We start from the raw sequence: 26,383 nt of genomic DNA, 5'->3' as shown, positions 1-26,383 counted from the left end.
TTTACTATATTTTGCTATTAGTTAGTTTAAGACCATATGAATCTAATAGTAATAGGGACTTCAAAGATGGTCTGGACTAATGAATGAACTGTAGATTCGTTCAAAGGATTAATATACTTTTAATTGCTTTAATGAACTCAAAGTCTGAATGGAGACATTACCTTATCATATTTATTATATTTATACTTCCTACAAGGTCTAATATTTTTTGGAGCAATCTAGTTATAGAAATTAATGATCATCTTGCTTCTAATTCTCAATTTATATGCTAAATATCTTGTTTATAATTTGCAGTGGCACAATATTACTTATAGTGACAATGTGTACCTACACCTGTATTGTTGATCTGGAGCCTACTATTTTGGATGAATTAAGGATTGGACATACATGTAATTCTTCGATCTTGGGCAGCATATTTTCGGAAATGAGGAACCTATTTTCTAAGATTTGTTTAAAAGATATTCTCATTTATATTATAATTGTGTTTGCTCTTATTGGTAGGAGTTGAAAAATATAATGTAGTATAATTTGGAAGAGTATATTTTGTATAAAGTGATAAATTTAGCTCTTTGTAATCAACTATGAATTATATGAATAATGATCATTTTGTATATGTGAAGCATGGAAGGGACGAGTATATTTTTATAATGTGATAAATTTAGTTCTTTGTAATCAACTATGAAAATTTATATGAATAATGATCGTTTTGTATATGTGAAGCATAAAAGGATTATTACTATTATCTAGTTTTTGTAGAAGTAGGGAAACAATTACAGAAGGTAAATCTTGTTCCTTAAAGCACTTATAATGATTGGATTTTTTGTTGTCGCCAATGGTTTTTAACGTCCGAATTCCTAATTAGCAAAGGGAAAACCCGACCTCTAAAAAGAGGTATAACGATTGGGCTTTTGGCTGTCGTTAATGGCTTTTAATGATTGGATCCGGTCATTAACTTTTTAACGACAGAGCTTTTAGCGACCGGTGATGACCAGAATTTTGTCCGTCGTTATTGACTTATAGCGACTGGAATTGACCTTTTGACGACTAGATTTTCTCTCGTTAAAAGACTTTTTACTTGTAGTGTCAAATGATATAAAAAATTTTGAAAGAAAGAACCAACTCATAACTATTCCTCGATAGATGAGAACTCACCAAAATTCTACCAGATGGAATCTCAACTAGCCACGTGTAGGAATATGATCCTACACCCCAACATTATGGGATAATGTAGGAAACAATATGCGTTAGTGCGTTTGAATGTACTATGTGAACATGCTATGCAATGTAAATTATATGATGCAATGATTGAATAACGTATTTGATGGAAGAGGATAAGTAAAGTCATGAAGAAAACAATAATGATCAAAGCATTTAAAGAGATAGTTGAAATCATAAAAGAACATAAAAAGCATATACATATGTGGGATAGGAACCATAACCGACAGTAACACCATGCGAGATATTACATGAAATCCCGATGTCTCTCCATACAACGAAAAAAGGGAAATCTACTTGCCAAGGTAGACTCTACCCCGCTAAGTGGGTCATGTACATATGCTCTATGTGGATCCACTAGCTAGGCCAAAAGGGCAATCCAATAGTGGCACGTAGTTATGAAATAAGAGAAATTATATAAGGACCCTGTAGGTCGAGCCCCCACCTCAAGTCCTCATTCGGTGCTAAGTCAAATCCCACGGAATACATAACATAGTAATCATACTTAAAATATATCATAAACTTGTTCGTATACTTCATAGTTCATAGATTAACTCATTTTCATGTCATACTTGCAATGTGAGTATAAGCCTTTCAACATCACAATATCATACTTGCATAATTCATGTCATTAGGTTCCTAGGTCACCAATTAAGGATCTTAATTCACCTTTCTTCATAACTTGCATGAAATTCATATGTTGAATTTAATTGTAATCCGTAATCATAATTCATACTTGGATTTAGGGTAAAACTTGAATATATAGTCAATTTGATTGAAAACCATGGAATACTTAGAAATCGTTGAACTTCATAGTCATAATTCATGTAAATCGCCATTGATGAGCATTCATACTTCAACTTGAAATCATGATTTAATGTAAAATGATGCTTATAATGATGATTAAAAGTAATTAGAAATATAGTTTAGACAACCCAACATAATTTATCAAAACCAGGGTTACAGTAATGGAATTTCAAGAGATTTTTGAGGAAAAACCTTTGGAATCCATGGGTGAAAGGAACCCATGGATCAATCCCCATAAACCTTTGTGAATTGAACTTGGAATTTGAGAGAAGAAGACTTGTTCTTGAAGAAACCCTAGCCAAAACCTTGATGAAGAAGATCTTTTGAAGGAACCTTAGGAGAGAAGTCTTAAAGTTGTTTGGGAGTTATGAGGGAATGAAAGGGGTTTAAGAGTATTTAGGATAGCTAACATCATGAATCTAGTCCTAAAAATGACCATATAGATTAATAAGATACAAAAAATGACCAAACTACCCCTCATTAATTTTAGATGAACAACCTTACAATTTGGGTTTTACGACTCATAGAAGCAGTGATGAGTCATAGGAACACTCATTCTACAGGTCCTTGAAAAGCCCAAAACGTTGGGTCTCAATTCTCTATGTCTATGGCTCATTCTTTAGTCTATGAGTCATAAATATCTCTCGTCCTGCATGTCTGAAAACCTGCAAATCCCTGAGCCTCTGATCTTTCCTAACAAGTAAGTATTACACTCATCGTAGGAATGTCTACAGCTCGTAGATGGAGCCATAGTCCTGAGGTTAGTTACCTTTTTCTTGAGATTCTTTCTTCATTCTAACCTTCCAACTTGTGGGGTCTTCCACTTTGTCCTTCAGTGAAACACCTATACTTGGTCTATACTAACACAATGACTCATCAGAATAAAATCATTCCTTGGTTCGAGTATACTCTCACTCATCCTAACAAACAATTCTTCCTCTATCATCTATCATGAAAGCTAGATGATACTTACTACTCTTTAGTCAAAATATAAGGGACTTGAATTATCACCTCATTACTTACCTTGTAGATACATAACTCTAGTTACAGGCCTCAATCAACCACCATTCTCACATAATATGGGTTCTACTCCTCTAACTTCATCTTTCTAGCTCAAGGGTTATTCTACTACTTATAGCTCACAATGCCTCAATCACACTGCCTCTCGGGTGAAAACAATAAGGATTTAAAGACATAACTTCCCCCTCAAGGATAACATCTGAAGCAAGTTTTAGAGAAGATTGCCTCAGAGGACATCTTTCTTTGTCTCAAACGCACGATTCATATAAATAAGCGTGCATTATTTTAAATTAATAGACTTAAGTGCACTAATCGACTCCTCTTAAGCCTTATGCAGTATCTTTACTTTCTGAAGACTTTATCTAAGAGTAACTTATCAATAATGAATATGAGCGGTAGTCGAATGAATTTGAGAAACACATGAGTCTGAATAAGTTTCTTATGGCACAACTCTATTGCATGATCTAGAGTATGAAAGAATGAGAAACATCTCCTAAATGCCTTGTAGCCTCCTTATTATAAGTATGGTGCACAACACACCTATAAGAAAGAATTTACTAGACACGAATTCATAGACACCCTAAGATACTTGAACTCTGTGCTCAGATAACAAGTTTATCATGCCCTGAGCCAACACTTAGACATGGACGACACTCAGAAACTGTTATTGGTCCCAAGAGTACCTTTGACTTGGCTAACTACTAAATGGAATACTAAACATACATGCAAAATATTTATAAAGTGAACCTTTAAAATATTTAAGCAAAACTCAAAATATCTCAATCTCAATTTATGCGCAGTTTGAAAATAGCTCTTAATATAAATAGTAATAAAGTTTAAAACATTAGAATAAATAAAATAAATTGATTCACTAACTTTTACTATATATGAAGCCTCTACTAACTGAAAATAGGTGCCGAGACAAGACACATGACTACCTAACTATAAATCAATTAAACCTGACCAATAAAATAACTGAACTCAAACAAACTAAACTGAAGACCTCTGAAAGCAAGGAGGTCTTTCCAATTGCAGATGGAAAGATATCTTACTAAAGTTTTTACAATCGTGAGTGCCTGAATCTACATCATAAAATGATGCATCACCAAATGACGTTAATACATGAATTTTGTGATATGTAATAAAGCTGAGTGAATCAAATGACTGATCTATAGGTTGAACATAACTCAACGGTGAAATACTATGAACATGTAGTGAAAACCATTTAAGCTTACACAAATAAAATATGCAATAAAAGAAACTTTAAAAATATGATAACTTTACTTTTGTTGGGGAGATTCTTTAACCGATAACCATTACTATGAGTCTCTTGATTGTACAACTTCTTTCCCATGATGCCAGAGCCATCCAATAACTTGCCAGAGTAAGGGATGAACTTAACTTATGGATCCATCTTATGAACCTTCTTAGAGGCAATGAGGAGTCACCCAACTTTTGGTACGATCCTATCCTATGCTGGCTACGTATTTTATAGAGTTTGAGTTATTTGAACTCTTACCTAAATTGGTGCTCAATAATACTGCCAAAACATGTACTATGCTCAATAACTTCAATGATGTCCCGTTTTAAGAGAAAACTAAAAATATGATACTTAGAGCCATTGCTCAAAATACTTTCTTTAAACTGGCTTTTTCAAAACTGAAATGCTTTCATGTAACTGATAACTCTTTCTCATAACTGATAATACTTTCTTTAAAAATAGTCATGCTATTTACTAAAAAATAATGTACTTGGAATGCTTAAGGTTCCTTTTAAAAATTCTCTTCAACTAATAACTTAAAATACTTGAACTTTACTTTAATTGAAAATCAATGCATGAAATCATTTATGCAAAATCTTTGACACTTCTTCAATAAATAGAGTTCATGTGAAAGAATAAGCATGAACAATAATTTAAGATCTTAAAGGACATGAAGAAACAACATCTCAACGATAATACTTAGAACTCAAGATAAGGAAATAAAGACATATTTGAAATAAAGAGAACTTGGGGTAAATTCCCTATATTTAAATCTTAATGATTGAATTTAGATGTAAGGCGTGAGAATGAACTTAATCAACACTATGAATAGCCTTACACACCCGAATCTTTGGAATTTTTGGAGAAAGAAATTGGGCTTGGAACGTTGTAGCTTGAACTTGAGAAACCTTTCTATGGATTTCTTTGAGTTAAAGTTTGGGAAGAATCTTGATTGAAAACCTTAGGATTCTTGAAGAGAATCTTGAACTTGGAGTCTTTAGATCTTCTGAAATTGGATAAATCCCTTTCTTGAAGTTCTTAATATTTGGGAGAAGAAGAATTAGGAAATCTGAGAGTGTCTATATGAATAAGAGTATTATTTGGTTCAAGATGGACTTATATAAGTTAATTTAGGGTAAAAGATCAAAAATGTCCTTCTAGAGACGTAAGAGACCATAAAAAACAAAGAAAATAAACTTTTAATGAATTTTGTCAGCTAAATTGGCGATTTTTAGGTCTCCTCACTAAATAATTGAGAGAATCACCAAAAGGGACTTTAGATCACCAAAATAATCAGATTTTAAAGGTTTTTGGGCCAAATTGGTGAGGTAATTCGAAGAGTTTCCATATTGGAAGGTGAGCTCACTGAATTATCCAGTTCAAACATGCTCTAGTAACACAATCATAACTTTCTACTCTGAACTCCAAATGATGCAAACTTGGTGGAATTGGAAAGAAGACTCACAAACGTTTAATTTGTTAGGTCTTGGCTACATAACTCTTTATAGTTTGAGAGATATGGTTGTTTGAAGTTGACCCTTATATGGACTCATGTAAAAACTTAGCTGGTAGAAATGCTTCGAACATGTCTTGGTATTAGACATCTCTTATGACCCTAAACCACATCTAATTGTAAGACCCCCATAAATTGAAAAGTCAAAACAGAAGAAGAATCCAAAGAAAAGTTTGACTGCCTTAGGTTTGTACAACTCATAGAGACGAGATGTAGGGGCAATCTATGAGGTTGGAATTTGGTTAAGGTAGGAAGCGGATCTACGAGTCCAGTTATGACTCATAAAAGTGATGAAAACTTGTATGAATGATTCGCATTATAGGGACTGAGTTCCTGCACATGACAAGTCTCTGGACTCCTTCTACAACTCAACAGGATAAGTCATAGAAGAGTTTTTGACTTGTAAAGATGATTGATAAGGAAACTTCAAAGGCTTAGAATTTCAGGGGGGTTTCAGACTTTGCAGGATGAGTCATTTCTATGACTCATCAACCTGTCTACGACTCGTAAGGTGGGATTCATAGGGTCCTCTGTCCATATTTTAATGAGGGGTATTTTGGTCTTTTCCTATAATTTATCAATGAATGGGGACATTTTTGGGACTAGGTTCCTAAATAGTAACTACCCAAAATACTCCTAAATCTATTATTCTCTCATTAACTCCTAAATTCACAAAACCCTTCTCTCCCGAGGCTCTTCTCAAAGATCTTATTCTTCATCAAGCAAGTGCTAAGGTTTTCTTCAAGATCAAGTCTCCTTTTAGATTTCAATGTCAAATTCACCAAGGTATGTGAAAATTAATCCATGGGCCATTTCACCTATGGAATCCCAAGGTTCTTCACAAATTAACATTATAATTTTAAATTCAAAATCTCTAATTTCGTGATTATACATTGGGTTTCCTTATTCATGATGAATTATATGATATTTGATTAAATTACACATCTAATTGATAGTATTTTCATGAATTATGTATGGGTTGATACAAGTAGTATGATCATGCATGTTTTCAATCCAATTTCATGATTTTCAAGGAAAATGTTTATGTATTCAAGTTTCTACTCTAATTTCAAGTATAAGCAATGACTACAGATTTCAATTATGATCAAGATATAGATTTCATTCAAATTATGAAAATACGTGACTTAGGATCCTTAATTGGTGACCTAAAAACCTAATGATATGCATCATGCAAGTATGATTTGTGATGTGAAAGGCTTTTACTCATATTGCAATTATGATAGAAAAATGAGCTATTCTATGAGTTTGAAGCCTATGAACAAGTTTATGAATATATGTCAAGGATGATTATTATGCTACATATTCTGTGGGATTTGATTTAGCACCGAATGAGGCTTGAGGTAGGGGCTTGACATATGGGGTCCTTATATAAAGTCTCTAGTCTCATAATTACATGCCACCGTAGGATTTTCCTTTATGGCCTAGCTAGTGGATCCACATATGCTATATGTTCATGACCCACCTAGTGGGGTAGAGTCTACCTTGGCAAGTAGATTTTATTTTCTTCCGTTGTATGGGGAGATATCTGGATTCCATATTATAGCTTTTATGTTCTTATTTTCGGTTGTGGTTCTATTCCACATATGTATATGTAATTACCTTGAGGGTTATTTTTGAAAATTTGTGCAAAATTACCATTTTAACCTATCTTTAGTGCCCCGAGTGTTATTTGATAAATTTGCACTATTGGTTCATATTTATAAAGTTTCGAATGAGTTTTGAGAGTCAAAAATATATTTTGAAGGGTGGGGGTGTAGGTTGACCGCGGTCAACATGCAGGAATAGTAGCATGCGTGAAAAGTAACACGCATGAACAGTAATTCTTTGGGCAAAAAAATGCCTCTTTCTTCCCATTTCAATATTTTTCAGCATTTGTTTGAGTTCTTGAACTCCGTGAGGTGATTTGAGAAGAGCTTTTCGTGGAAAAGTATTGGGTAAGTGATTTTTGACCTAAAACCTTTCTTTTTCATTAAGTATTTGATGATTTTAACTCCTAAATTTTAGTTTCAAACCTCAAAAATATCTTTGTTTCTTTCCTAATCCGAATTTAAGAAAAATAGTGATTTCTAACTCGTTTTGAGCTATATTTTTATGGTTTTTTAAATCATGAGTTCCTTATTATAAGTAGAATGTGATTGTCCAATAAATTTCCAGATTTAACCCTTTTCGAAAATAGATAATTTTTGGACCATTTTACCCCCAGTTCTAAAACCTATCAATATGGGTGTCATTGGACTCCTAATGATGTGTATGTTTTATTATTAATAGTGTGTTATAATTTTGGGAGTTGAATTCGAGAGTTTCTTGTTCGGTGGAGGTGTTCGAGTGCAGTTTCGGCAATTGAGGTAGGTTTGGCTATCCTTCTTTGAGATTGAGATGGGCTAATTAGTCATTCATATGTTATAGACTTTGGTATGGGGACGTAGTATGAGTTGGGAATGTTATATTTATTGTGATGTCTCTATGGAGGCTTATTTATTAATGTGGTGCCATGTGAGGGTTTATTTGTATTACATAGCCCGTGTAGGGGCCTTATTTGTTATCTTATTTGCTTTGAGAGCATGTGATTCGTGATTTGCCTAAGAGAGAGGCTTGAGTATATTATTTGAATTTTGATGCTCACCTAAGAGGTTGAGTTGGGAGTTTTGAGAATGCTTGAGAATTATAATATTATTGAGAAAGGGGTGAATATTCCCATTACTATTTATTAAGGGTGAATATCATGTGTAGATACTAGTCAGGGTACCTCACGTGACAGCTGATATTCAAGTATATTGTGTATTATCTGATTAGTGGTGAGGTTCCAGAATTTGGGTCGTTTCTAGTCTATCTTTATTTCTCAGTCTTTTATATCATTCAGAGACTTATGTTGTATCTTCAGATTCGAATCTTGTATTAGATGCTCTTTATACTTATGACACCAGGTTTTGGGATAATTTCTTCATTGGCTTTCTTTTCACTTAAATAATGGCACGACTTTCCCTTTGGGAGTCTCGTATGAGTTTTATTTTTAGGCTTACACATTAGGTTGGTTTTGGAATGTGTACCATCATGACCTCAGTTTTTGGGTCATGACAAATTGATATCAGAGAACTAAGTTCATCGGTCTCATAAGTTAAAGAGCAGGGTATCCAGTAGAGTCTTGCGGATCAGCGCATAGACGTCCATACTTGTCTTCGAGAGGATACAAGATACTTAATAGGAGGATTTCTTTCTTTTTAATCCCTTCATGCGATTTATTAAGATCAAGTATTGTATACCTCTAATATATTCCTTCTGAACAGATTGTGAGGACTATAGCAAAAATTACTAAGGGTGAAGCTGCACCTGCTGCCCGACCCTCAGTACGCGGGTGAGGTAGAGGATGTGGTGGATTTAGAGGATGAGGCCGAGTGAGGGGAGAGGCACCTACTCGTGGACGAGCTAGAGAGCCATCACCTGAGCCCATGTATGAGCATGAGGATGACTTAGAGCAGAAGACTAAGGAGTAGAGGTCATCCCAACCACTTGTGGTTCCCGATAGTGCTCCAATGCTTCAGGATCTACTGGTTCAATTATTGGCTAGACTGGATGGTGCTCCTACCTTTGCTTTGGGCATAAGGCCTAAGATTGCCCTAAATGTGCTCCTTCTACTGGGCAGCTTGGGGGACTAGTTGTTCATTCTACAAATGCTCCAACTGTTCGAGGTTCTTCACAAAATACTTGAGGTGGCACCTGTGGTGCTAAGGGTGGTGTACGAGGTGGTGCTCGTGGTGGTTCGCAGGCTAAGGGTGACCATCAGTTATACTATGCTATACCGGGTATATTTGAGGCAGAAGCCTCTGATGCAGTTATTACAGGTATTGTTCTAGTTTTCCATCATTGTGCATCTGTATTATTTGACCCAGGGTCTATTTATTCTTATGTGTCAACTTATTTCGATGTGGGTATTGAATATGTGAGTGAGTCCCTTACTGTGCCTATTACTATTTCTACCCCGGTAGGTGAATCTTTAGTGGTAGATGGGGTATACAAGGGATGTTTGGTGATATTTTTGGGTAGAGAGACCCATGCAGACTTTAATTTATTAGACATGCTTGATTTTGATGTGATATTGGGTATGGAATGGTTATTTTCTTATCATGCTATATTAGATTTTTATGCAAAAATTGTAACCTTAGCTTATCTTGTTTACCTATCTTGGTATGGAAGGGTAATCTGAGTTTATATCGTAAGGGTGTGATATCTTATATTCATGATCATTGCTTTATAGATAAGGGTTATTTATCTTATTTGGCTCATGTACGTGATCTCACTAAGGAGTTATCTCTTATAGATACTACGAGGGTGGTGAGAGAGTTTATGAATGTATTTCCTATAGACTTTCCGGGAGTTCCTCCTGGCCGTGATATCGATTTTGTTATTAATTTGGAGAATAACACTAAACCCATCTCTATTCCTTCTTATCGGATGGCTCCGGCAGAATTGAAGGAATTGAAAGAACAATTGGAAGATTTATTGAAGAAGGGATTTATTAGACCTAGTGTATCACCGTGGGGTGCACCGATTTTATTTCTGAAGAAGAAAGATGGTACTATAAGGATGTGTATTGACTATCAATAGTTGAACAAAGTCACCATCAAGAACAAATATCATCTCCCTCATATTGATGATTTTTTTGACCAACTTTAAGGTTTATTGGTGTTCTCAAAGATTAATTTGAGGTTGGGTTACCATCAGTTGAGAGTTCGGGAATCTGATATCTCGAAGATTGCATTTAGGACTCGATATGGGTATTATGAGTTTGTGGTTATGTCCTTTGGATTGACTAATGCTCTGGCTATTTTTATGGAGTTGATAAACCGGGTATCTTGACCTTATTTGGACTCGTTTATGATTATGTTTATTAATGACATCTTGGTTTATTCAAAGAATGAGGCGGATCATGTTATGCACCTGAGGGCAGTCCTTTAGAGATTGAGAGAGGAGAAGTTGTATGCAAAATTCTCCAAATGTGAGTTTTGGCTTGAGTTCGTGACATTCTTGGGTCATATAGTGACCAAGGATGGTATTATGGTTGATCCAGCCAAAGTTGTAGTAGTTTGTGATTGGGTTAGGCCTACTTCGGTTACCGAGATTTAGAATTTTATTGGGCTGGCACGCTATTATCATCGGTTTGTTCAAGGATTCTCTTCTATTGCAGCCCCATTTACTAGGCTAACTCAAAAGACTGTGGCATTTTAGTGCACTGATGAGTGTGAGGTGAGCTTTCAAAGGCTCAAGGAATTATTGACTTCAGCACCTATTTTATCCTTACCCGAGGAGGGCGTGGCCATTATTATGTTTTGTGATGCTTTGAGAGTCGTCTTGGAGGGTGTATTGGTGCAAAAAGGTCGAGTTATAACTTATTATTCTCGACAGATGAAGGTACATAAGAAGAACTATCCTACCCATGACTTAGAGTTGGCAGCAGTGGTGTTTGTTCTGAAGTTGTAAAGGCATTATCTCTATGGAGTGTATTGTGAGGTCTGTACTGACCACCGTAGCCTTAAGTATATCTTTTCTCAGCCAAATCTGAACATGCGGCAGCGTAGGTGGTTAGATTTATTAAAGGACTATGACATTACTATAATTATCATCCAGGCAAAGCTAATGTGGTAGCGGATGCCCTGAGTCGCAAAGCATCTAGTATGGGTAGTTTGGCCTTCCTTAAGGCTGTTGAGAGACCTTTGGCATTGGAGGTTCATTCATTGGCTAGACAGTTGGTCCGACTTGATATTTCTATACTTCATGGTATTTTGGCCTTTGTGGAGGCTAGGTCTACTTTGATGGACTAGATTCGTACACACCAGTTTGAAGATGACAAGTTGAGGGCCATTCGAGACAAAGTGTTGAGTGGTGAAGCAAAATCAGCTTCTCTTGATCCAGAAGGAGTTTTGAGAATTAATGGTCGCATTTGTGTGCCCAAGGTTAGTGAATGGACACGTATGATATTGTAGGAGGCTCATTGTTCCAAGTATTCAATTCAACCGGGAGTGGAAAAGATGTTTCATGACTTGAAACAACATTATTGGTGGTGTGGCATGAAGAGAGACATTATTGATTTTTGGCTAAGTGTCTAAATTGTCAATAAGTAAAGTATGAGCATCAGAAATTTGGTGGTCCTATGCAAAGGATGCCTATTCCCGAGTGGAAATAGGAGCGTATCACTATGGACTTTATGTCTTGATTACCCATGGCATTGGGTAAGTATGACTCTGTATGGGTGATTGTGGATCGATTGACCAAATCAACCTATTTCCTTTTAGTGAAGACTAGCTACAATGCGGATCAGTAAACTAGGATCTATCTTCGTGAGATTGTTAGGCTGCATGGGATGCCTATATCTATTGTGTCGGATCGCGGTTCATTTTTCACCTCTCACGATTTGAAGGCATTACAACATGGTTTGGGTATGCGGCTGGAGATGAGTTCAGTATTTCATCCCCAAATTGATGGTCAGTCCGAGCGGACGATTCAGGTGTTGAAGGATATGCTTAGGGCCTGTGTGATCGATTTTGGTGCCCGATGGAACCAACACTTGCCCTTAGCTGAGTTTGCCTATAATAACAGTTATTACTCCAGCATTTAGATGGCACCATTTGAGGCATTGTATGGTCGTAGGTGCCAATGACCCAATGGATGGTTTGATTTTGTTGCGGTTGATACATTGGATACGGACTTACTTAGGGATTTTGTGGAGAGGGAACGTTTGATTCAGGTTCGACTATTGACATCTCAGAGTCGTTAGAAGAGTTATGCTGACAAAAGGGTTCATCTCTTAGAGTTCATGGTGGGTGATTGTGTGTGGATTAAAATATCACCAATGAAGGGTGTGATGAGGTTCGGGAAGAAGGGCAAGCTTAGCCCGAGGTTTGTTGGACCATTTGAAATCCTGATGAGAGTAGGTGGAGTGGCGTATGAGTTGGACTTACCCCCTAAATTGTCAGCTGTCCATCCGGTGTTGCATATTTCCATGCTTCGCAAATACATACCGAATGAGTCTCATGTGATTTCTTATGATGCGGTAGATTTGAGTCCAGATTTAACTTATGAGGAAGAGCCGATAGTTATTCTAGATAGGTAGTTTCGTAGACTCAAGACCAAGGAGGTCACTTTAGTCAAGGTGCAGTGGTAGCATCGGCTTGCTGAGGAGGCGACTAGGGAATTAGAGTCTGATATGCAGGCTCGGTACCCTCAGCTTTTTTAGACCCTAGGTACTTTATTTTATCTTATGTTCCAGTACGAACATCCTTTTTAGTGGTGGATATTATAATGACCTTGAGGGTCATTTTTGAAAATTTGTGCAAAATTACCATTTTACCCTATCTTTAGTGCCCCGAGTGTTATTTGATCAATTTGCACTATTGATTCATATTTATAAAGTTTCGAATGAGTTTTGAGGGTGAAAAATATGTTTTGAAGGGTGGTGGTGTAAGTTGACCACATTCAATGCTCGGTCAACACGCGTGAACAGTAGCACACCTGAAGAGAAACAGGCGTGAACAGTAACTTTTTGGGAAGAAAATGCCCTTTTCTTCCCATTTCAATATTTTTCACCATTTGTTTGAGTTCTTGAACTCCTTGAGGTGATTTGAGAAGAGATTTTCATGACAAAGTGTTGGGTAAGTGATTTTTAAACTAAAACTTTTCTTTTTCGTTAAGTATTTGATGATTTTAACTCCTAAATTTTAGTTTCAAACCCCAAAAAAATCTTTGTTTCTTCCCTAATTCGAATTTAAGAAAAATAGTTATTTCTAACTCATTTTGAGCTCTATTTTTATGGGTTTTTCAACCATGAGTTCCTTATTATAAGTAGAAAGTGATTGGTCAATAAATTTCCAGATTTGACCCTTGTCAAAAATAGCTAATTTTGGACCATTTTATCCTCAGTTCCGAAACCTATCAATATGGGTGTCATTGGACTCCTTGTGATGTGTATGTTTCATTGTTCATAATGGGTTGTCATTATGAGAGTTGAATTCGAGATTTTCTTATTTGGTGGAGGTGTTCGAGTGTGGTTTCGGCAATTGAGGTAGGTTTGTCTATCCTTCTTTGAGATTGAGAAGGGGTAATTAGTCATTCATATGTTATAGACTTTGGGATGGGGTCGTAGTATGAGTTGGGAATGTTATATATATTGTGATGCCCGTGTGGGGGCTTATTTATTAATCTGTTGCCATGTGAGGGTTTATTTGTATTACATAGCCCGTGTAGGGGCCTTATTTGTTATCTTATTTGCTTTGAGAGCATGTGATTCGTGATTTGCCTAAGAGAGAGGCTTGAGTATATTATTTGAATTTTGATGCTCGCCTAAGAGGTTGAGTTGGGAGTTTTGAGAATGCTTGAGAATTATAATATTATTGAGAAAGGGGTGAATATTCCCATTACTATTTATTAAGGGTGAATATCATGTGTAGGTTAAGTTTTGAGAACTTTGAACCTTCTACCACATGTGAGTTGAATATTACTTCCATGACATATGTGTTTTGATGCATTCATCCTCATTCATCATATCATAAAACATAGGAAGTTGAGAAATATGGAAATTCTTTTTGAGAAAGAAAATGAAACACCTTTAAACCTTTATATCTTGAGTCCCTGTCCGAGATAGTTTTACGGTAGGGTAGTGGATGCATTGTGATCCCTTGACCATGAGGAGGTGACAAGGATAATGAGATATTGTGATTGAGGTATATGGTCTGCGAGACCCCCATGAGTCCTTCTTGGTAGCACAGCTCGGCAGGTGTATACGACAGGCTATGCGATAGTCTTAATTCCACTATACCACCACATCATTGCATCATCATATTGTATTGCATTTCATTGATATATGTATTTCTTGAATTATATTGTTAATTATGATTATTAGCTGTTATTATTGGTTTACTTTACTTGCGTCATTATATATATATAAACTGGCGGCACCGATGCCGAAGTGGGAGTTTTCTATATGCAGGTGAAAGCGTTCCTTAGTTTATTTCATAGGCTTGATTAATTCCCTATACTCAGTCGGCTAAAATCTACTGAGTACATGTGAATTGTACTCACCCTTACTTTTGTGTCCCTTTTTGATGTAGATACTAGTCAGGGTACCTTACGTGGAAGCTGATATTCTAGGATATTGTGTATTCTCTGATTAGTGGTGAGGTTCCGAAATTCGGGTCGTTGCTAGTCTATCTTTATTTATCAGTCTTTTGTATCAATCAGAGGCTTATGTTGTATCTTCAGATTCGAACCTTGTATTAGATGCTCTTTATACTTATGACACCAAGTTTTGGGATAATTTCTTCATTGTCTTTCTTTTCACTTAAATAATGGAATGACTTTCCCTTTGGGAGTCTAGTATGAGTTTTATTTTTAGGCTTACACATTAGGTTGGATTTTGGGATGTGTACCATTATGACCTCAGTTTTTGGGTCATGATAAAATGATATTAGGGAACTAGGTTCATTGGTCTCACAAGTTAAAGAGCAGGGTGTCTAGTAGAGTCTTGCAGATCGGTGCATTGATGTCCGTACTTATTTTTGAGAGGCTATAAGATACTTAATAGGAGGATTTCTTTATTTTTAATCCCTTCGTACGATTTATTCATATCAAGTGTTGTATACCTCTAATCTATTCCTTCTGCATAGATGGTAAGGACTAGAGTCAAAATTACTGAGGGTGAGGCTGTACCTGCTGCCCGACCCCCAGTACGCAGGTGAGGTAGAGGACGTGGTGGAGTCAGAAGATGAGGCCGAGCGAGGGGAGAGGCACCTTCTCATGGACGAGCTAGAGAGCCATCACTTGAGACCATGTATGAGCATGAGGATGACTTAGAGCAGAAGACTGAGGAGCAGAGGCCATCCCAGCCTTCTGTGGTTACCGATAGTACTCTAATGCTTTAGGAGCTACTGGTTTAATTATTGGCTAGACTGGATGGTGCTCTTACCTCTGCTTTGGGCATAAGGCCTAAGATTTCCCCAAACGTGCTCCTTCTACTGGGCGGCCTGGGGCACCAATTGTTCGTTCTACAAATGCTCCTACTGTTCAAGGTTCTTCACAGAATACTTAAGGTGGCACCCGTGGTGCTAAGGGTGGAACATGAGGTGGTTCTTGTGGTGGTTTGCATGCTAAGGGTGATCGTCAGTTATGCTATACTATATCGGGTATATATGAGGCAAAAGTCTTTGATGTAGTTATTAAAGGTATTGTTCTAGTTTGCCATCGTTTTGCTTTAGTATTATTTGACCCAGGGTCTATTTATTCTTATGTGTCAACTTATTTCGATGTGGGTATTGAATATGTGAGTGAGTTCCTTGCTGTGCCTATTACTATTTCTACCCCGGTAGGTGAATCTTTAGTGGTGGATCGGGTATACAAGGGATGTTTGGTGATATTTTTGGGTAGAGAGACCCATACAGCCTTGAATTTATTAAACATGATTGATTTTGATGTGATATTGGGTATAGACTGGTTATCTCCTTATCATGCTATATTAGATTGTTATGCAAAAATCGTGACCTTAGCTTATCCTATTTACCTAGCTTGGTATAGAAGGGTAATCCGAGTTTATATCGTAAGGGGGTGGTATCTTATATTCATGATCATTGCTTGATAGATAAGGGTTGTTTGTCTTATTTGGCTCATGTAAGTAATCTCACTAAGGAGTTATCTCTTATAGAGACTACGAGGGTGGTGAGAGAGTTTATGGATGTATTTCCTACAAACTTGTCGGGAGTTCTTCTTGGCCATGATATCAATTTTGTTATTGATTTGGAGAATGACACTAAACCCATCTCTATTCCTTCTTATCGAATGGATCCGGAAGAATTGAAGGAATTGAAAGAATAATTGGAAGTTTTATTAAAGAAGGGATTTATTAGACCTAGTGTATCACCGTGGGGTGCAACGGTTTTATTTGTAAAGAATAAAGATGGTACTATGAGGATGTGTATTGACTATCGATAGTTGAACAAAGTCACCATTAAGAACAAGTATCCTCTCCCTCGCATTGATGATTTATTTGACCAGCTTCAGGGTGCATCGGTGTTCTCAAAGATTGATTTGAGGTTGGGTTACCATCAGTTAAGAGTTTGGAAATCTAATATCCCGAAGATTGCATTTAGGACTCGATATGGGCATTATGAGTTTGTGGTTATGTCCTTCAGATTGACTAATGCTCTGGCTACTTTTATGGAGTTGATGAACTTGGTATTTCGACCTTATTTTGACTGTGATTATGTTTATTGATGACATCTTGGTTTATTCCAAGAATGAGGCAGATCATGTTAGGCACCTGAGGACAGTCCTTCAGAGATTGAGAGAGGAGAAGTTGTATGCAAATTTCTCCAAATATGAGTTTTGGCTTGAGTCCGTGACATTCTTGGGTCATATAGTGACCAAGGATAGTATTATGGTTGATCCAGCCAAAGTTGCAGTGGTTTGTGATTGGGTTAGGCCTACTTCAATTATCGAGATTTGGAATTTTATTGGGCTGGTAGGCTATTATCATTGGTTTGTTGAAGGATTCTCTTTTATTGCAGCCCTATTGACTAGGCTAACTCAAAAAACCATGGCATTTCAGTGGACTGATGAGTGTGAGACGTGAATTTCAAAGGCTCAAGGAATTATTGACTTCAATACCTATTCTAGCCTTACCCGAGGAGGGTGTGGCCTTTATTATGTTTGTGATGCTTTGGGAGTCGGTTTGGGTGGTGTATTGATGCAAAAATGTAGAGTAATAGCTTATGATTCTCAATTGTTGAAGGTACATAAGAAGAACTATCCTACCCACGACTTACAGTTGGTAGCGGTGGTGTTTGTTCTAAAGTTGTAGAGACATTATCTCTATGGAGTGCATTGTGAGGTTTGTACTAACCACCGTAGCCTTAAGTATATCTTTTCTCAGCCGAATCTGAACATGCGGCAGCGTAGATGGTTAGAGTTATTAAAGGACTATGACATTACCATAATTTATCATCTGGGCAAAGCTAATGTGGTAGCGGATGCCCTAAGTCGCAAAGCATCTAGTATGGGTAGTTTGGCCTTCCTTAAGGCTGTTGAGAGGCCTTTGGCGTTGGAGGTTCATTCATTGGCTAGAAAGTTGGTCCGACTTGATATTTCTATACTTCATGGTATTTTGGCCTTTGTGGAGGCTAGGTCTACTTTGATGGACCAGATTCGTACACACCAGTTTGAAGATGACAAGTTGAGGGCCATTCGAGACAAAGTGTTGAGTGGTGAAGAAAAATCAGCTTCTCTTGATCCAGAAGTAGTTTTGAGAATTAATGATCACATTTGTGTGCCCAAAGTTAGTTAATGGGTACGTATGATATTGGAGGAGGCTCATTGTTCCAAGTATTCGATTCAACCGGGAGTGGAAAAGACATTTATGACTTGAAACAACCTATTAGTGGTGTGGCATGAAGAGAGACATTATGATTTTGTGGCTAAGTGTCTAAATTGACAATAAGTAATGTATGAGCATCAAAAACCGGGTGGTCCTATATAAAGGATGCCCATTCCCGAGTGGAAATGAGAGCGTATCACTATGGACTTTATGTCTTGATTACCCATGGCATTGGGTAAGTATGACTCTGTATGGGTGATTGTGGATCGATTGACCAAATCAACCTATTTCCTTTTAGTGAAGACTAGCTACAATGCGGATCAGTAAACTAGGATCTATCTTCGTGAGATTGTTAGGTTGCATGGGATGCCTATATCTATTGTGTCGGATCGGGGTTCAGTGTTCACATCTCACTTTTGGGAGGCATTACAGTGTGGTTTCGGTACGCGGCTAGAGATGAGTTCAACATTTCATCCCCAAATTGATGGTCAGTCCGAGTAGACTATTCAGGTGTTGGAGGATATGCTTAGGGCCTGTGTGATCGATTTTGGTGCTCGATGGAACCAACACTTGCCTTTAGCAGAGTTTGCCTATAATAACAGTTATTACTCCAGCATTTAGATGGCACCATTTGAGGCATTGTATGGTCGTAGGTGTCGGTGACCCATTGGATGGTTTGATTTTGTTGCGGTTGATACATTGGATACTGACTTACTTTGGGATGCTGTGGAGAGGGAACGTTTGATTCAAGGTTGACTATTGACTGCTCAGAGTCGTTAGAAGAGTTATGCTGACAGAAGGTTTCGTCCATTAGAGTTCATGGTGGATGATTGTGTGTGTCTTAAAATATTGCCAATGAAAGCTGTGATGAGGTTCGGGAAGAAGGGCAAGCTTAGCCCGAGGTTTGTTGGCCCGTTTGAAATCCTGAGGAGAGTAGGTGGAGTGGCATATGAGTTGGCCTTACCCCCTAAATTGTCAACTGTCCATCCGGTGTTGCATATTTCCATGCTTTACAAATACATATCGGATGAGTCTCATGTGATTTCTTATGATGCGGTAGAGTTGAGTTCGGATTCGAATTATGAAGAGGAGCCGATAGTTATTCTAGATAGGCAGCTTCATAGACTTAGGACCAAAGAGGTCGCTTCGGTCAAGGTGTAGTGGCAGCATCGGCCTGCTAAGGAGGTGACTTGGGAGTTAGAGTCTGATATGCAGGCTCGGTACCCTCAGCTTTTTTAGACCCTAGGTACTTTATTTTATCTTATGTTCCAGGACGAACATCCTTTTTAGTGGTGGATATTATAATGACCTTGAGGGTCATTTTTGAAAATTTGTGCAAAATTACCATTTTACCCTATCTTTAGTGCCCCGAGTGTTATTTGATCAATTTGCACTATTGATTCATATTTATAAAGTTTCGAATGAGTTTTGAGGGTGAAAAATATGTTTTGAAGGGTGGTGGTGTAAGTTGACCGCATTCAATGCTCGGTCAACACGCGTGAACAGTAGCACACCTGAATAGAAACAGGCGTGAACAGTAACTTTTTGGGTAGAAAATGCCCCTTTCTTCCCATTTCAATATTTTTCACCATATGCAGCTAGTACTATCTTTTAGTGTGAGAATGGTTTTATTTGGTTTGTTTGCAAAATTTTATATTAATGTTGTTTGATTGTTAATTGTTTTCACTGAATATTGTCAATGTTGATACCAACTGATAGTTTCTTATTGTTAACTACTGTTTTCACTTGTAGATACAAATCAATTTTCTTGCTGGTTCATGCTATATTTCTAGATCACCGGACATGACTTCCTTGGAAGATTTTGTTAATGGGAGCTAACAGCAATGAATTGAAGAAAGTTAAATATGTGGTCCAGTCTGCAGTCACCATTGCATATAACTTACTCCGTGAGACTTCTTTCCTTCTAGATCAAAAAGCAATGTTCTCAAGTAGTCCCCTTAGCTAAGTTGTGAATCAAATAGTCACTAATGTAGAGCTATTTGTTAATGTGGGGAAACAAATCCTTCCTACTAATGAGGAACCTATTGCTGAAACCAGTTCATCCTTTGTTAAAGATACTCTAATTTTCAGTAGTGTCCACAGATAAATAAGGCATAATTTAGATGAAGAAGGTAAGTCTCTATTGTTCAAGCCAAACAATCCAGAAGATCACGGCGTAAATGATGTTCAAGTTTCTCATGCACAACGGGTGGCTAATCAAATTGATCTAGTACAGAGGAAAAATCTTTATGACAAAGAAAAGACACCTGTAAAGGAACAAGGTATACATTGTCCATTACTGAGTGCAGAAGTGTCTCTGGAAGTTGCTGCAGACGAAGTACTTAAGACGGATGCCATGATATCATCATTAGATTGGGACAGTATTTCAGTAATGAAGTCAAGTTACAATGCTAAAATAGGCACTAGGTGTGAACATACTTCTCTTTCTAGAATCAGGTTCTATGAATATAATGATATTTCGCTTGGGAAGTTCTTGCAAGATAAATTGCTAAATCAGGTGCGTCAAACTAATTGTTTCCATTCCGAACTCTTTATTTGTGTCCCTGGGTTTCCACTCTGACAATATTTCCTAGATTTTTGGTTGCTTAATTTGATAGTTGTAGTTGTTTCTATAATCTGTGTACTGCAGCAGGAACTTTGGTTATGCCAGTTCATCATTTTCTGTACATGTAACACATTTGTTTTAGATATTGACATATAAGCTCTGTTGTGCAGAACCACCAGTGTTATACCTGTGGTGAATCCCTTGAAGGCCACATCTTCCGTTATGCACATCATGGAAAGCTACTAACTATTCAAATTCGTTCTCTTCCATTGCACAAGGGCCTTCCAGGTGAAAGGGAAGGGAAACTTTGGATGTGGAGTCGTAAATGCATATTCAAGAATGGAGGCTCAAATAATACAAAAAGAGTTTTATTATCCAGTAGTTCCCGTGATTTGTCATTTGGAAAATTTTTGCAGCTCAGTTTCTCAAACTCCTCTTTGTTTTGTAGACAGCCCAACTGCAGTAACTCCTTCCATGGGGATTTCCTCTACTTTTTCGGGTATGATCAAAGTTGTCATACCAACTTATAAGTTCAATATTTTACATATTTATGTTCAAAACTAAAAGTTCAAAGTAAGATGGCTGAAATCAAGAGTGTTATGGCAGTATTACGTAATTGAAGGTTATCTAAAAAAAATGAAAGACTTCTTTAATTTAGAGGAATGTCTTATGAACAGAAAAGTAATTTAGAATTAAACAACATATCCATCAAATAAATTCATATGAATGTGTGTATTTAAATTTATGTGTGGTCAAACTGTCAATGGACAAAAATAAGGAGGATGAAAGCTGATAGAGATTCAGAGTAAAACTTATAGAGAATAAAGTGAGACAAAGGTTGCTTGAGATGGTTTAGCCATGTCCTACGGGGACCTTCATATGAACCTGTCTCTAGGTGTAACACTTGGATGATTACAGGTGATGAAAGAGAAGCGATAGACCGAAATCATATGAAGAAAATTTATCTCAAAATACCTAAAATCTCTCAAAATCAATTTAAACTAGCAGATATCATGATGTAATGGAAGCAAAGGATTCATATAACAAACACCAACTAGAAAGGATCGAGGATTCATGTTGATACTATAATTATATCACATTATGCTTTTCAGGTGTCTTTTTACTCTTGTAGAGACTTGAATGCCCATATAGGATTTGTTGTGATATCCAGAGAATCTCTATGCGTTTCTCATAAAATTCACCTTTTGAAGTATTGGAATGAAATGAACCTGAATGAGAGGAATAAATATAAATATCAAGGCATAATTAATTGACTGTTTGATTCATCACTGATCGGTATCATTTATTTAGCAGTTTGTGTTTTCAAATCTGGCAATCATTTGAATGGGTTCATTGCAGTTTAGTATGTGATTATTTGCTCATCTCATTTTCTTAAATGTGAAGATTAGGGTCGGTGGTCGCAATGTTTAAATACTCTATTTTTAGTACTTATTCCGTGTCTCTTCCACCTGCGAAGATGGAGTTTAGCAGTTCGACCAAGGGAGAGTTTAAGGATTGTGAAGATGTATGTTTTATCCTAAATACTTTTAATTTTTGGTTGAACGTGGAAGTTACATGATATATTTAGAGTTTATGATGACTGAAATTTTCATTTCTTGATTAGGTTTACATGAAAGGGATCATGATGTTCCTCGATATAGAGAAAGATTTAAAGGCAATAGAGTCCCGTTGTAATAGTACAACTGTAAATCTTCAAGGGTCAACTTTGGAATTTGCTGAAGTTGAGAAAATGTTGAAGGAAGAGAGATCTCAATTTAAGGTTAGTTCCTTTCTAGGCTCTCATTCGAGGATTACTTGTTCTTATAGCATTTAGTCCAATCAATTGTGTGGTGATTCATGTGTGTTCATTGCATATTGTTTACTTTTTTAAAAAATAAATCCACATACGTTTGTCCACAGGCATAACCAACTACTTAACGATGTCCATGTGATGTTCACAATCATGTTAATGTATGTTAAATTTATACATGCATGAACCAAGATCAGTTAGGTTGTTGATTTACTGGTGAAAATGAGAATGTATTCGAGCTACAACTCAATAAATGTAAAATTTACAGAAGTGTTTCATCTAATACTAAATTTTCTTTTATATAATTCTTTTATGAAGGCATTATTAACTCAAAATCTGAACATAATCTTGCCATTTTTTTAATTTCAGATTGATATTCAGAACACAGCGAAAGAGGAGGTTGTGTATAAAGCTATAAGTCTGAACAGAATACGACTGGAGCTTCTGTTTGAGTGGTGTGTGTGGGATAGCCGTCTTCATTCACTGATGTCATCTGGCTGTAAAGTTCCTGATTCCAAAAACATTGACCAGAAGCATGAAGCACTGGCGGCTATTAAGACTATGAAGCATAAGGAGCAACAAGACAAGGGGAGTGATAAAACAAATTCTAAATAGGAAGGAGTGAATCTAGAAAGAGGTGGAAAAGCCTTGGAATATCATTTCAATTCGAAATTTGAGTTTGAGTACTTCCATACATTCATTTTCAGACAACTTAATTTGGTAAAATGCAGATCCTGCAGTTGCCAGTTATTTTGATCCTTAAAGTAGTAGATCCCTCTTAGAAATATCATCCAAATTAGAGAATGACAAACGGTGGTGGGCTCCTTTCCCTGAAATTCAACATGAATACATGAAAATCTTCAAACAGGTCACTTAACAAGATTAGGTTCTCTCGCAACCCATGGTGTAGAAACTATAGCTTGTGAACTTACTGCTGATGAAAGTCGAAAGCTCCATATTATAACTACTATATCATATCTGATTATGAAGATGACTTTTCTAGCATAATTGCTTGTGCTTTGGCCTTGCTTAAAGATATGTCTGTTGTGACTCAAGATCTTGAAGCTGAATCATGCTCATCAAGGAATTTGCCTATAAAGCTTAAATACTCAGTAATCTGTCCCTATGCTGCCTAATTTCTTCATCTTCGAGATCGGTGTTTCCCTTCTGAAGTTGATTGTATTGCTTCCTTAAGTTAGTGTATGATCTGGGATCCAAAAGGTAGGGAAACTAATCCTTTCTTTGCCAAAACTCTTGATGATCGGTTCATCATAAATGAAATAAAGTGGGGTGAATTTGATTCATTCTTGAAGTTTTCTCCTTGTTATTCTGATTACATGTATCAGTGCATAGAAAAAGGGAATGAAACCTTCCTTGCAAAAGTTCTTGGCATTTATCAGGTCAATTAATCACTTAATTTTCTGTTTATTGGTGCAGCAAATGCATATACCTATGAGACTTTTATCTTCAAATTTATGTTTTGCAGGTCATGGAAAGATCACCAAAATGTGGGGAAGAGACAAGGCATGATCTCGTGGTGATGGAGAACGTTTCTTTTGGAAAAAATATTACTTGAAAATATGAACTGAAAGGCACTTTGCACGGTCGACTTGCTTCAGCTGATAATGTTGCTGGAGATATTCTTCAGGACCAAAACTCTGTGTATGACATGAATGTTCATCCCCTATATGTTGCTAAAAGCTCAAACAGGAAATTGTAAAGAGGTGTATGGAATGACACTACTTTCCTCAATGTAAGTATGGAAAAAAAATCCTATTATCAAGTGAAGTTAGCTCATATTTACTATTATATCAAGAGAACTTGAATAGCACATGCCATTTCTTCTTTATACATTATTAACAAATAACCATTCAATACGAGAATTTTATGTCTAAACTGGTATAATTTGCTGAATTGCAGTCAATCAATGTGATGGACTATTCTCTATTTGAGGGAATGGATAGTGAGGGCAATGAAATTGTTTGTGGCATCATTGACTATTTATCACAGTATACATGGGACAAACAACTCCTGAATTAGTTCAAATCATCAGTTTTGGTTTGCCAGAATTAATATACTTGATCCTGTTGTCATCTCTCTCAAGGAGTATAAAAATAGACTTAGGAAGTTTATCAACACATATATTCCTACTATTCTAGATCAATTTTGAATCAAAGATCATCAAATCCTTTAACCTTTGGGTATTGGTAGTGGTAATGCTTCAGCCTCTTCATAGTGCTTACAAAATACCGAGTCACTCAATGGCGTTTCCGGTGCAAGAAATTCTTGTTGTGATGTGTATTTGTGAGAATTATTGATTGAGGCACTATATTTTTTGGTGTGTGAAAAGAGTATTTGCATGTGTGGGTCGATCAGGTTTTGGAAGAATTGATTTTGAGTTTGCAAAGAGCTAGCATGACACATCCTTTCAACCACGAAAGATAATAAAGTCACAAGTTCTAGCAAACTTTGTGACTGATTACAACCTTGACATCCAACATGGGCTAAAAAAGAAGAGAAATTATCAAAAATGACATCCAACTATATCCGTATTGTTTTCTTTCCAGTACGAATAGCTAAATCCTCTAGTGGAATTGTAAAATCCAATGCGGTTGTAAAATTTTTAAGGTTTTCTTGCTTTGCATGATATTGATGTAGTAATACATATCAAACCTTTTCTCGTTCTTAATTATTGGTTGGTGGTTGGAAACATCAACTTGCGTCATAATATTTTAGTTTTGATTAGGAAAGCGAATTAAGATTTGGTAGAAAAAGCTTTTCATGAACTCAAGGTGCTAAACTTCACTTGATAAATTCTCATTAGGAATAATAAAATTTATTTGGCATAATTAGTCGCTTTTATTTAAATAACTCATACACTTATGGGAACATCATATTGAGATATATCATTTAACTCTTGAAAAAAATTGAGTGATGATGTAGGAATTAAGTGCATATAAATTCTATAATTAAAAGAAAACCAACGAACCAAGGAGCCCATTGTGGGTACACAACCTTAATACTTTAATCAATATATTTTTAGACATTTATAGTTATGTTATTTACTAATATCTTTAGTCTTTAATAATACAAAATCTTTTCAACCCTATGGAATAGAATGTATTGTCGATATGGTATTCATCTAATTAGTAAGCATTTTCTCTGTATTTCCTATGGGATTTTAAACCAACTCTATTTGGGTTACTATATTTGCATAAAACCGCATTACATCATTTGAAGGTGTAGCTGGATTGGCCATTAAGGCCGTCATATTTGGGGTTTAAGTCTAATAAGAGAGAAAATCTATAGAGAGATGAGAGTTTTTTGATTCAAAACTAGCATTTTGAATTGAAACGCAACCTCTACATGCCCCTTTATGCCTATGACAGGTGATGAGTCGATATTTTTACCAACTCATTGGACTCAAATTTATGAATTATTACTATGTTTTTATGCTAATTGAGGGGATTTTAGCCTTAGTTCTCTAGTATGTAGGCACTCCTTGAAAAAAAACAAGTTTGGAGGATTTGAAGTCCGCTGGAACTCATTGGCGTCTCGCTAGCTAAATGCTGGCATAATTGGAGCTAAGCTGCCTTCGTATTGGTGAATTAATTGGTGCACTATAATGTTATGATCGATGTTTCGTCGATCCCAACGCAGGTGCTCATGGATAAATTGAAGAGCGAGACGGTGATACTACTGTCACTATACAATTATGGATCAGCGGATCACCGGTCCAGCGCAAGTCAAAGGACAAAGGCTTAAGGGCAAGAACGTACTTGGAGTAAAGTGCTTACTTTTGAAGGTTCTAAGGACAC

The 26,383-nt window shown here is 36.6% G+C and overlaps 1 pseudogene; it reads left to right on the top strand.

Annotated features, from left to right (window-relative positions):
- Positions 1–9,367: 9,367 nt before the first annotated feature.
- LOC129899820 (putative 1-phosphatidylinositol-3-phosphate 5-kinase FAB1D) lies at positions 9,368–24,817 on the top strand (annotated as a pseudogene).
- The last annotated feature ends 1,566 nt before the right edge of the window (positions 24,818–26,383 follow it).

Source organism: Solanum dulcamara, chromosome 8 (genome assembly GCF_947179165.1).
Source record: "Solanum dulcamara chromosome 8, daSolDulc1.2, whole genome shotgun sequence".
Classification (NCBI taxonomy): domain Eukaryota; kingdom Viridiplantae; phylum Streptophyta; class Magnoliopsida; order Solanales; family Solanaceae; genus Solanum; species Solanum dulcamara.
The sequence above is the reverse complement of the archived record's forward strand: the minus strand, read 5'-3'. Positions and strand labels throughout refer to the sequence as shown.